The sequence below is a fragment of the Puma concolor genome, chromosome B2 (assembly GCF_028749965.1).
Source record: "Puma concolor isolate L17-30 chromosome B2, mPumCon1.1.hap2, whole genome shotgun sequence".
NCBI classification, from domain to species: domain Eukaryota; kingdom Metazoa; phylum Chordata; class Mammalia; order Carnivora; family Felidae; genus Puma; species Puma concolor.
In genome coordinates this window covers 102872032-102885141 of record NC_141671.1, presented here as the reverse complement: position 1 = coordinate 102885141, position 13110 = coordinate 102872032, and the positions used below count along the sequence as shown (strand labels likewise).

Here is a 13110-nt window from a genome sequence, read left to right as displayed (position 1 = left end):
GATTTAAGAGTCCCTTGAGCCAAGACGACAAGGGCATGTCCAGTGCGTGGGAGATGTTAAGTAGGAGGAAAATGAAGTCACCTAAGTTCATGGGAAAGGAAGGAGCAATTGACCTAACACCGCGCGCGCACACACGCGCACACACACATGTGCTACAGCTATGGTTACAGCAACTATAGAACCAAAGCATTTATATAGATTGACATCATTTCTAACAGCACCAAAGTCTGGGATTATTGCAATCCTAATTGTTAGTATAACTATAGTTATTATTACTACTAAAATAAGGTGCAGGGAGATGGTCCGTCTCCAGGAGTGAGCCCCACTCACACCCCCCAAAAAAGGAGGGGGGTGTGTGTGTAGGGCCAGAGCATACCAACCTCCCATTGTGGTTCAAAAAATAACCTCTATAGGAAAGAGTGGGGCACAGCTGGCTTCTGCTCAGCTTTGTGCTCCCCAGACCTGGGGAGAAGCCGGGCCAAGAGAGACACCGTGCAACGGGAAGGCATTGCGTCTCCACAGGCTTGGGATTAACCCCTGGGAAGCATTTCCACCTGTTGCTTTGAGCATGGAAAGTCTCAGAACAAAATGCTTAGGGGCAGAGTTGCCAGATAAAATACAAGACATTGAATTAAATTTGAGTTTCAGATAGCAACAAATAAATGTTTTTGTTTATGTCTCAAATGTTTCATGGAATGTATTTACAGTAAAAATTATTTGTTGTTTACCTGAAACTCAAATTTACCTAAACCTTCTGTATTTCTGTCTGCTAATTTTAAAGAGATGGGCACACATACCTTTTTGTAACTCTTACCCCACAAAAAGTAAGCAAATAATTATTTGATTTTTAGGGAACCTTAAATCTATTGCTGAGACTCTGAGCAATTTCTTATATACTCATGTGCTCAGTGAAATAATAGGAAGGCAGCACAGCAGAGTATTTTGGGATTGCAGGCTCTGCAGTCTGATGGTCCCAAGTTCAAATTTCAACTTACCTCCTCCTTACCTTAGGCAAATTCCAGATGCCCAATTACACAGAAAGACCAAGGCTTAAAGAAGTTATTGATGCCTACTTCATACTTCCTAGAGTTACTGTGATGGAATTAGATAAAATATACAGACAGAATGCTTAACACAGTACCTGATATGGTATTAATGCTGTATACATGCTAAGTCTTGTTATTAATAGTATAAAATATGCAGACGATTGAATTAAAAGAAACCCTTGTTTGGGAATATTTCTCAGAACATTATTTTTATGGCGCTATTTTACTTAATATTGCTGTATCTCTGTTTGTCTATATCTTTCCTACCAGAAAGAATATCCTATAGTGAGTTAAATGTATAATACTGTCAGAGTCCAATAGGTTCAGAATGCCAATTCAGGCTTTTGGTTTAGGGAAACAGAAAGAAGCTATTAGTCATTCCAGAAGTGTCAAAGTATATGATGTAGAAAGTGTGGGATTGGAGTAATTACATTCCCACTGCCTAGTTTCACATAATACCTCTAGTTCATTTCTGGTCCCGTGGCAATCCCAATGACCCACCATTCAGATTTCCCATGCTCTTTATAGCCAGTAAGGAGACCATAAAGCAAATACATTCTGGAAATTTAATAACATGGTGCAACCATTCTACTGACTGGTTCAGGAGATTGTATTTACATCTATAGATGGAGAGAGAAAGAGACCGTGGATATATGTGATACCTTATTTGTAGGAGGTTTGAGATGTAGATGGAGGGATATTCTAAAAATGCATTCATTTTACTTCACTTGGATTTATATGAATGGTTATTCCTCAATTTTCCTTCAAGGGGCGGAAGGAAAATATACTAAGGCAAGCTAGCATACAGCAGTGGGAGGGTTTGGCTGATGGCCCTCCAAAGGCTCTCCCAAGCTCTTCCATGGACAGCAAGGCTTGTGCCCTCTCCACCCCTGGGTCCTTGGCACTCAACAGAGGACTCCAGACTCTGGCACACTGGTGCCCAGTGTGAGTTAGGGGTTCAATGACATTAAATACACACTGAATAAAAGGATGAGGAGCACGGGCTGACCAAGAAAGAAAGTCCCTCCTTTCCTTCTCAAACAAGCCAAAGCTTCCCCCAGGATACAGGGTTTGAAAAGAGGAGCACCCATGGGTAAATCAGTGCTAATTTGGTAGGATTTTCCCACCTTCTGCTTTTTCACAAGCAATTTCCCACGTTCACCACTGCTGAGTTTATGGCGAAAGCAGTGTTTCTCAGTAGGATGGGCAAAAGGGTGATGGGCTGGTTTCAAAAAAGCATATTCAATGTTCTAATATTTTACATTTAAGAAGAGAAAGTCTTGATTCTATCATATACACTCTAGCAAGTAAAACCAGGCAGAAGCCTTCTTAACCAATATGGATCTGCAAAAGCACTGGAAGGGGTGTAGGGATGGGGATAGGAATGGTCCCCAAGAAGAGGGTGTCACAATGTCCTTGGCAGGAATGACAGTGTCGTCTGTCAAAAAGGAGCAGGAATTAAATAAGTTCAAGAACACTAGGTTAGAGGTTGATACTGTGGGAAGAAGCCACCGCACAGAGACTCTAAAGAGTGAAGTCTCCACTGGAAAGGCAAAATGAGAGGTATGGAGGGCAATGGTGCTGTTACTGCCCTTGGTAGATAATTGAGAAATTAAGGGCAATAAATGACAGTGTTGAGCAAACTTCTCTCAGCAAAGAAAACAGGAATTTATCTCCTGGTAACTTGACTGGGCTCTGTTGTTGTTGTTGTTGTTGTTGTTGTTGTTGTTGTTGTTGTTGTTATTGTTAGCTTCCCTCCAAGAAAATCAGTGGCCCGTGAACCACATGTGCACATGTACCCCACACTGGACAAACTTACTTGCTTTTAAAAAAGCACTATGAACTAGACTAATTCTGAGCAACTTTTCCTCTAGACTCTTTTATTGTGGATACATGATCCTATGCTCCAACATAACTGGTGCCCTGCCACTAAAGGATCGCAGTATGTTTATTAAAAGGCAGCTTAGATCTCTTTCGCTGTCTACTTTCCTTCTCCTTATCTTGGGCTCTTACTTTGAAAGAGGCCCTGTTGAATCACGTGAAGACCTCTAGTCACTGGCCTGGGCCATCATTCTATATTGCTGTCCAACAGTGCGTGAAGGTAATGTGAACTCCCACATGCAGTCATTATTTCATTCACTTTATATCATCCAGCAAGTATGTTTGGAGCCTTACTGTATACAGAGCAATGAAGTAGGTGCCAGGAAGGACAGAAGAAGGCAGAGTCACATCCCTCCCCTCAAGGAGTAAGCAATCTAAGAAAGAAAAATGTACATAGCCACCATACAAAGCTGAATGAATTAATGTTCTGTAAAAGTGGCTGGAAGCTAAGGGCCATGGGGGTAATGTGGAAAAAGTATTACTCCAGAGCCAGACCAGTAGGACACAATCAACCTACTCACCAAATACCAAAGAAGGTTCCTGGGAGACATTATTTTAGAAGGACTAAATATAGCGGCAGTAGTAATAATAATAGCATGGCTTATGGCTAATGCTCATTGAGTATTTACTGTGTGTCACACACTAATCTAAGCACTCTCCAAGAGCTATTTTTTTTCACCTTCAACAACTCAATGTAACTTGTATAGTTATTCTCTTACTTTGAAAACAGGGAAACTGAGAGCATTTGCCCAGGCACCTTACCCGGTAAGTGGCACAGCTAGGATGGAATTTATGAAAGTAATTCAACTATGCAAGAGTACCTAGGAAAAAGTTATTAGGTAAATAGAACTATCTGTAGGCATAAGTTTTAGTCAAAGTTTTAGAAATTTCTTAAAGATCTATAAAATGCCATTCAAAGACTATTTGTGCAATGCTTGCTGGATGAGTAGCATAAGTTGCATACAATGTTAGGATTATCAAAGAATCGAGATAACTTCCCTTTCCTGGCGAGTCTAATAACTACTTTTTAAACTACTCATATAGGAAAGACAGAAATTAATACTTATTGACTTCTACTATGTCCCGTGGAACTACATGTATTATCTTTTGTAGTAGTCAATAGTGAACATTATACCCATTTTATAGATAAGCAAATTGAGGTTTGGAGATGGTAAGTATTTTGCCCAAGGTTACCAAATCCCATTCTTTTTTCCCCAGCATATCACTGGGTCCCCCTGATAGATTTTTTTAACTCTAGGGTCTTTTTTGCATCCCATTTTCCTTTTTTAAACATATTCTAGGGGCGCCTGGGTGGCGCAGTCGGTTAAGCGTCCGACTTCAGTCAGGTCACGATCTCGCGGTCCGTGAGTTCGAGCCCCGCGTCAGGCTCTGGGCTGATGGCTCAGAGCCTGGAGCCTGTTTCCGATTCTGTGTCTCCCTCTCTCTCTGCCCCTCCCCCGTTCATGCTCTGTCTCTCTCTGTCCCAAAAATAAATAAACGTTGAAAAAAAAATTTTTTTTAAATAAAAAATAAAAAAATAAACATATTCTAGTATGTTTCCTCTACATGATGCTACAGTTTACATTAGAACCTCCATATTTAGGTTAATAGGTAAAGAATTCAGAACACCACCACCTATAGGAATACATGGCCTATCTTATAGAATGTATTATAAAATTGCTAGAAAATAAAGAATTCCATTTGCTATGGTTCCAGAGTTCTCTGATTTAACTATAAGTTTTTTTTATTGCAGTAAAATATGCATAACATAAAATTTTCCATTTGAATCATTTTTAAGTGGCATTAGGTACATTCACATTGTTCCACAACCGTTACCACCATCCATCTCCAAAATATTTTCATCTTCCCAAACTGAAACTCAATACCCATTAAACAACAACTCCCCAGTACCCCCTTCCCCGGGCCCTGGCAACTGTTTCTGTTTCCATGAATATTACTCTGATAGATACTTCATATCAGTGGAACCTACAGTATTTGTTCTTTTGTGTCTGGCTTATTTCATTCACCATAATGTCTTCAAGGTTCATCCATGTTTTAGTATGTGTTTAAATTTCATTCCTTTTTGAGGCTGAATAATATCCTAATGTATGTATATGTCACATTTTGCTTACCCCTTTATCTATCGATGGACGTTTGAGTTGTTTCTACCTCTTAGCTTCTGTGAATAGTGTTACTGTGTCCATTGGCTTACACATATCTGTTTTGAGTCTGCTTTCAGCAATTTGGGGTAGATATCCAAAAGTGGAATTGCTGATTGTGTGGTACAGAAAAAGTTTTAAAACTTGGATTCCTAGAGAGGCCAAGCAAAAACAAAAACAAAAACAAACAAACTAACGAGAAAAAAACTGGGCAGTGAAAGGAATACATCCTGTGAGTGACAGATGCAAAGTGACAGGAGAAGGGTTGCCTCTTCCAGAGGGACACGCACCTCTGTGTTGCCAGGTCTTTTGTTTTTTCAGGAGAAAACAGGGTCCGGAATCTTAAGTGAATTTGCTGACTCATTTTTTTTTAATACCCTGTGGGAAGTGCGTCTGATGGCCCAGTTTAGCCCGAGCGCTGTTTATTTCAGTCTCTGCTCAACAACATTTGAAATTCACCTTTCACCAAAGGTACAACTTGGGCGTCTAGCCAGACAGATGTGCTGCGAATTCAGCCCCACTACTTTCCAGCTGTTTGACTTTGAGCAAATTAGTTCATCCTTCAGAGGCTCAGTTTGTTTGATTGTAGCGTGAACAGAAAAGTGTTTGCCTTGCAAGATTATTGTGAAATAATGTCTAGGAGCTGCCTAACAAAGTCTGCCTTTAGTTCCCTCTCTTCTGTACCTCCCTTCTCTCCCTTTCTCTTCCACTGTTTTTATCTACTGCAAGTTAAGACTTGTTTTACCGGTTTAATTTTTTTCTAAACTTTTATTTATTCTGTAAATTTGGTTATTTCCAACTTTTCCGTACAAATGGACTGATCAGGCAACATTGGAGGAGACGGAGACTGGACTCTAATTTTTTTTTTTTAAACAATTTTTTTTTTTCAACGTTTATTTATTTTTGGGACAGAGAGAGACAGAGCATGAACGGGGGAGGGGCAGAGAGAGAGGGAGACACACAGAATCGGAAACAGGCTCCAGGCTCTGAGCCATCAGCCCAGAGCCCGACGCGGGGCTCGAACTCACGGACCGCGAGATCGTGACCTGGCTGAAGTCGGACGCTTAACCGACTGTGCCACCCAGGCGCCCCTGGACTTTAATTTTTATAATCACTGTATCCCTAATGGTTCTTTAAACATAGCCTTTCCCCAGTTGGGTGATCTGATCGGTGAAGAGAAATGAATGAATTTTTCTAAATTCCGGAAAAGTTAAACAAAAATACCAACATCTTTGATATGAAAAGGACCATAACTTTTTTTTTTCTTTCACAATTAAATTCTCAAATCCTGACTTTTTCATAATTTTTTGAAATATGTAACGTCAAAAACACTTCTCTCCTTTTGGGCTTTTCCTCACTCAGAGTAACCATATAAATATAAAGATGGCCAGACATAATTTTGAGACATTTGATTGATTAGAAACCATTAAAACCAGATTACCAGTACATCTTTGAGTTCCACACGTTGGTATTTCCAAACAGTTATTTATTTATTTTCTAAAACCAGGAAGCCTGCTGGTTCACTGAGATGTGGTGACCACATAGAAGAATATTTAAATATCTACTCCAGTATTTGCCAAAGAGCAGCATTCTTTTTCCAACTGTTTTCTTTTTTGCTCCTAGTGTGGTAAAGTTAAATTCTGGGAAATGGTTTACTGAAGGGAAGCTTAGCCACAGATGTTTGTAATTCCAACTTAAGTTTCCCATCAAAGTCTTAATGAAATTCAGCTGCCAGCAGTTAGGGTCTGAATCTGAGTCTTTTTATCATGAGAAACTTGGGGAAAACAGCATTCCGAGGCTGAATGGTAGTGGGAAAATGTCCATATTCAAGCTCAAATCCCCTGCATAAAGAAAAAAAATACAGAAACAAGTACTGTTTAAAAAAAAAAAGACGAGAGGGGGTGGTCTGACATACTTTGAGCAATATGCAATATGACCTTCTTTTCACTTCCAGCACTTTCTTGGTTTGTACGTTGTGTTTTGGAAGAAGCGAGACATCTAGTGTTTACCTAAATGGAGTGAAATATCTACATTTATGACTCCATGAGAACTGATGAGTTGGAGAAATCCCATACCACCAACAGCTGCGTGCGCGCACGTCTCTTGCAGACTAGACCAGTAATCCATGCTGTGCATACTACCGCTAAAGGGACCCTTGAGCACAGTGCAGACTTTGTGCATTCATATTTATTTTGAAATCATGCCCTCCATTAGATGAAGTGGCACGATTACTTCAAAGGAAATGAGGGAGTCTGAAGATTAGAGATGTCTTCACTAAAACTCGCCTCAGAGGTGACTGTTCCGTGCAATCATGTTGTCTGTTTACAGAGTAAATTGCAACATAGGACACTGCACTACACAGCTCTGTAAAGCCAAGTGTCAGCCCAAAGGAATGTATAATATAGACACCAGCAGAAGGCAAGAAAATGTTTAGTGGGCCTCATACGTTGGGATGCTAGGGCTGTAGAACCATCTAGTATTACAGCAAGAATGGGAGCACAAATTCGGGATCTGGGGCTTAAAATTGGGGCTGGCCTCTCCTTCCACAGGAGAGTTATTTTACAATGCCTTTCAAGTTTCATTGGCCAGGCAACGTGTGTTTCCCCCTTGAGGAACAGTGATACAATTTAACAAGCGAAGAGTGACCTAAAAGTAACCTCTCTACCTGCTGATACGCCTGTGAGTCCCGAGAGCAGGAGAGTGATTCTGTCGTCTGTGATTCTGTCAATCCCCAGGTCACAGGTGAGGTGCTAAATGCGTGTTATTTGGAGACCGAACAGTGCCTGAATGCCTGGCGATGAGCCAGTGTTTGTGGTGCATGAATAAATTGCCTCATTCTGTATTGTTCCCTTGGAATTGTTGTGTGTCATACTCACTGAAATTCCATCTATAAGGAACCAGCCCTGAAGCCCCTATTGCAGCACAGAATTCGGCGTAAAGGAGACGTGTTTGAATGCAGAGGCGGTGGGTGGTTATTATTGGATGTATGACTCTATTATATCTTGCGGTGTGAACCGTAAAATCAAAGGGATCACAGAATGTTAGATCTAGAAAGAGAGTTTAGAGATTCAACCTTCTCATTTTGTAGATAGGGAAACTGAGCCTCGGGGTGGGAGATGGTTAAGGTGCTTCACTCAAAGACACAAAGCTCATTCATTACCAGCAGTGCCAAAAACTGTGTCTTCTGACTTCCAGCCTTATACTCTTTCAAGCTATTTCTATGGGCTATCTATCTATCTATATAATTTTTCTCTTAAAGATATATATCTTTAAGGGAAAAGTTGCTTGCTTCTAACATACTGTTATTCACTTTGCTCTTTATTGCTTCTATTTATTCTTGAGTTGAACAATCAGTAAGAGAGGCTCACGGAATTCAGCAGAGTGGGACAAGCACTGGAATGTGACTTTGGAACCAACTCTTCTGGTTCTTGGCCATGCCACTAACGGCCCGATCACCTTTACCAGTTAAAGGAACCTGGGCACGTCCCTTCACCTCCTGGGCCCTCTATTTCTACAGTTTAAAAAGAAGAAAACAAAATAAGCAAACAAAAACAAGGTTACTTCTAGCAACGGAGTTCTGTGATTATCTAACGAATAGATAACAGTTTAAGCTACTTGAAGGGAAGCTGGCTTAAGGAAGAGAATCACTCAGCATCACAGCGGCCACCCCGGTTAGAACCCCAAGACCGACGAGCCTAGAGCCCAGAGGAAACACAGGGACTGATCTGGTGGGGTGGGGTGGGAGGTGGGGGCGTTAATGGGCCCTTCTCCCTGCTTCTTGGTGAGGGTGGTTGCAGGACAGAGCACTGGCCCAGCCTTAGACATGAGCCTTTCCAAGGTGACCACCAAGGAGGCTTCCCACACAGCTTCAGTTGCAGACACCTAAGTGTGTCCATGAAAGTCACTCTCCCACACCTGGGCTCCAGAGTGCTGCCACCTGCCCTATCCAGACCCTTCACAGTGACTGTAAATGTGAAGCTCCACATGGAGACACCGGAGGGATGACGTTAGAGGAAGTGAGGGACACAGAGAACTACTGAGGGGAGGCTCATGTCCTTGCATCTCTTAATAGTGAAAGGCACATAACAAGCTCTAGAAGGGAGAATGTATTTACACTCAGTGCAAAAGGAAGGGAAAGCCAGTGACAGATTATCGATTCATCAACTGAGTGTGCCTCTGAGGCACTCAGAGGGGTGCCTCTGAGTCAACTGAGGGGTGCCTAGGTGGCTCAGGTGGTTGAGCGTCCAGCTCTTGGTTTTGGCTCAGGTCATGATCTCATGATTCGTGAGTTCAAGCCCCGCATTGGGTTCCTACACTAACAGTGCTGAGCCTGCTTGCGATCCTCTCCTTCTCTCTCTGCCCCTCTCCCATTCAAATGCATGCGGGCGCTCTCTCTCTCTCTCTCTCTCTCTCTCTCTCTCTCTCTCTCAAAAATAAAGAAATAAACCTAAAAAAAAAATCAACTGAAATCACAGCATTACAGTATGCACAGTCTAGCCATCAACTGAGACTTCATGTTAAGGTAAAGAGGAAGCCTAATTTGATAACCTGCCCTAGATTGGGCAGGACACAGCACCCCAGCCTAGAAACGGTACCCCTGGAGACTCTGTGCCCTTGAGAGTAAGGGAGGCGAGGCGGGGGAAGAATTTACTTGTGGCACTGCTTGAAAATAGGGTGTTGCTCACGCCTTTCAGGAAATAGTGGAATCGTAATGTTTCTCTTGTGAATAAGGGATGCTTTCTAATTCAGGATCATGTGTCTCCCGGGAGTGAGAAGTGTGGTCTTTGTGCTAGGCTAGAAAGATAACGTGAAGAGATAGGAAGAGCTACGTCCACAAGATGAGAATTGCCGTGGCTCCTTCTCAAGCTGGAATTTCTCTAGACGGATTGAGATCTGTAGGAAAGTGCTCGTGAGTCAGGGTCTGTGCCTCTCGTGCATCAGAGGGGGCATCTGCATCTTGCTGGCAGACTCTAAATCTCCTCGATGCAGCCCCAGCCCTGAGAGGGGCTATTTTAGAACAGCCTTGAACGTCAGCTATCCTCGAACCCCTTTGAGACACCTAGTTGACTGATTTCAAAGATCCTTTTAGCTTTAACTCCTAAGCATGTGATTAGCACTTGCTGTGTCCCAGGCATTGTTTTAGGCACTTTGCGTTATTAATCCATTTATTCCTCATAACATAGTGAGGAAGGCACTACCATTAATACCATTGTATAGATGGGGAAACTGAGTCACATAAAAAAGCTGAGTAACTTATCCAAGATCACAGCTTAGAATCTGGCTCCAAGCTTGTAATCTTTATCCTATAATGATCCTTTAACATCTGTGTTTCTAAATCTCACAGTGCCTTACGTTAGCTCAACTAACAGGGATCCCCAGTATCCTCCAGGAATGCCAGAAAGGTCATAGTAGTTGACAAGTCTATAAAGAATATTCTAATTACTGGTATGTTTATATTTTTGCTTTTTTTTTTTTTTTTTTAAATTTAGAGCATAAACTGACCTTATCATCTCAGTAACAATGAAAGGTTCTTCTTTGGACATAATAGGAATAAAAATTGACGTAATTTCTGAAAGTGTATATTTTCACGTGTCTCCAGCTATGCTAAGCATTAATCATCTCAGTAGGCTCCTGAGTTTACTTTGTGGATCTATGACTTAAAAGAACTTGAGAGAAGGATAAAGAGAGAAACCAAAATGTGGTAAAAGCGGGTCCTTAGGGAAAATGGTTAGAAAAGGGCTAGAAGTCCAAGATCAGGGAGACTTCAGGCTTAGTTTATGGTGAGTGCTCTCTTCCTGGCTTGTAAATAGTCATCATTTCTCTGGGTCCTCACCTGTCCTTTATTCCATGCATGTGCAGAGAGAGAAAGGAGTCTCTAGTGTCTCTTCCTCTTGTATAAAGACACCGGTTCTATCAAGCTTTACCCTTATGACCTTGTTTAACCGTTATTACTTCCTTATAGGCCCTGTCTCCAAATACAGTCAGTCACATTGGGTATTAGAGCTTCAACGTAGGAATTTGTGAGACACATAGGAACCATAACACCTACCCAGTGAAGTATGTTAAGCAATAATTCATTTTTATTTTTTAATGTTTATTTATTTATTTATTTTTTGAGAGAGAGAGAGTGAGAGAGCATGCACAAGTGGGGAAGGGGCAGAGAGAGAGAGGGAGAGAGAGAGAAATCCCAACCAGGCTCCTCACTGTCAGCAGGGAGCCCAACGCAGGGCTCAAACTCACGAAGTGTGAGATCGTGACCTGAGTCGAAGTCAGATGCTTAACCAACTGAGCCACCCAGGCACCCCTGAGTTAAATCTTTAAGACTGAGGGAAATTCAAGGTGAAGGGACAGGATAAGGAAAGACAAAAGACAGAGGGTTTCTTCTAGAAAGAGATACAGTCTCAGCTGGTGAGACTAGACAACCAGGAGTCACTGAAGATTTCAGAGAAGAGAAGAAACTCAATGAGAGTTGTGCTTCCAGATCAACATTAATCTGGAAACAGGCTACTAGATGCATTGGGCAGGAAGCAGCAGAGAGCCTGGAATCAGAATCACCGATGTTGGGGCACCTGGGTGGCTCAGTCAGTTGAGTGCCCAACTCTTGATTTCACCTCAGGTCATGATCTCACAGTTTATGAGTTCGAGCCCTGCATTGAGCTCTCTTTGCTGTGAACACAGAGCCTGCTTTAGATCCTCTGTCCCCCCCGCCCTCTGCTCCTTCCCCCTTCTCTCTCTCTCTCTCTCTCTCTCTCTCTCTCTCTCTCTTTCAAAAATAAACACTAAAAAAAAAATAATAATAATCACCTATGTCATGCATTGGTAATTATCCAGAAGAGAGTAAGAAGGGCCTGGAAGCGAATGGTGGCTGTAGTCTGGAAAGGAGGGAAAAAGATGCTGTGGTCATTGCAGAGATTCTATTAAGACAACTTGTTGTATGTTTGGAGAGCAAGGGTGAGGGGTAGATTTGTCAAAGGCACTGCTGATGTTGATGTTTGTAGAAACATATTACATCATGGGGAAAAATCTCTTTGGAGACTTTTTAACACAAGACCTACTAAATCAGTGACTTCCAAGCTGAAGCCTTACAGAAATGCCTTGGCTATAATTTGGGGTGAGGGAGGCTGAGCAGCAGGAAGTTGGGGCTTTGCTTCCTTCAACCAGAACATCTTCTTGTTTTTTTTTTTTTTAAATCTGTTTTGTAGATGAATTCCACATGCTATTTCACTGGGGGGGGGGGGGGCGGGGGGCAGGGGCGGGGGGGAAGGAGATCTCTAAAATGTTTGAGTAACATTTGAGTAAACCGTTATGCTGGGAGCTCCCACGTTGATATTCTAAATCATGACCGGTCTCCAAAATGGTACCCCAAATGTCGTCCAAATCAGTGTCTCCTAGGCAGTTTCCCAGCGGTGCACACACCTGCTGATTTGCACAGAGCCTCTGACGTTCCGAGCACCTCTGCAGCTGTGCCAAACATGAGCTAGAAACCTCTAAACAATTGGTGCTCTCCTGAGAGATATTTTTATGCTTCCTCTTCCTTGTTTGATGATATTTTTGGCCCTTTCCTAGGAAATAAGGAAATTCCAGTTTTGTCTCAGTTATTACCTGGGGCTACTCAGGACACCTAACAATGGAGTTTTGGAAAGAGTATAGGGTGGCAGCGAGCAGACCAGATAACTGGTGTCTTTGATCCTCAGAGGAATGGTCAGATGTTTGCTTGGTTTTTATTTTTTAATCCAATTATTCCGTCGCCATAAACACCATCTTATTCCAACGCTTATCCAAAGCCTCATCTTGTTCTAAACTACAGCTTCTCACCCGCACTCTGAGCTAAAAAGATGGTTCTTGATCTTATTCTTCCCTCCCTCAATGCAGCATTGTACTGGTCTGTGGTCCTTTATCCCCAAAGGCGAAAATGCTTCCACATAAATGTTACATCTATGAAAAGGGAGAAAATAAATATTACAAACTGTAACTTATCTTTACTTTTTCACTTGAATAAGAACAGTGACACCTTAAGCATTTCA

At 42.0% G+C, this 13110-nt stretch overlaps 1 protein-coding gene across 2 annotated transcripts in view; it reads left to right on the top strand.

The window, feature by feature from the left end:
• Window positions 1-13110, top strand: part of LAMA4 (laminin subunit alpha 4) — a 145262-nt gene that overhangs the window by 1019 nt on the left and 131133 nt on the right. The window lies entirely within an intron of this gene.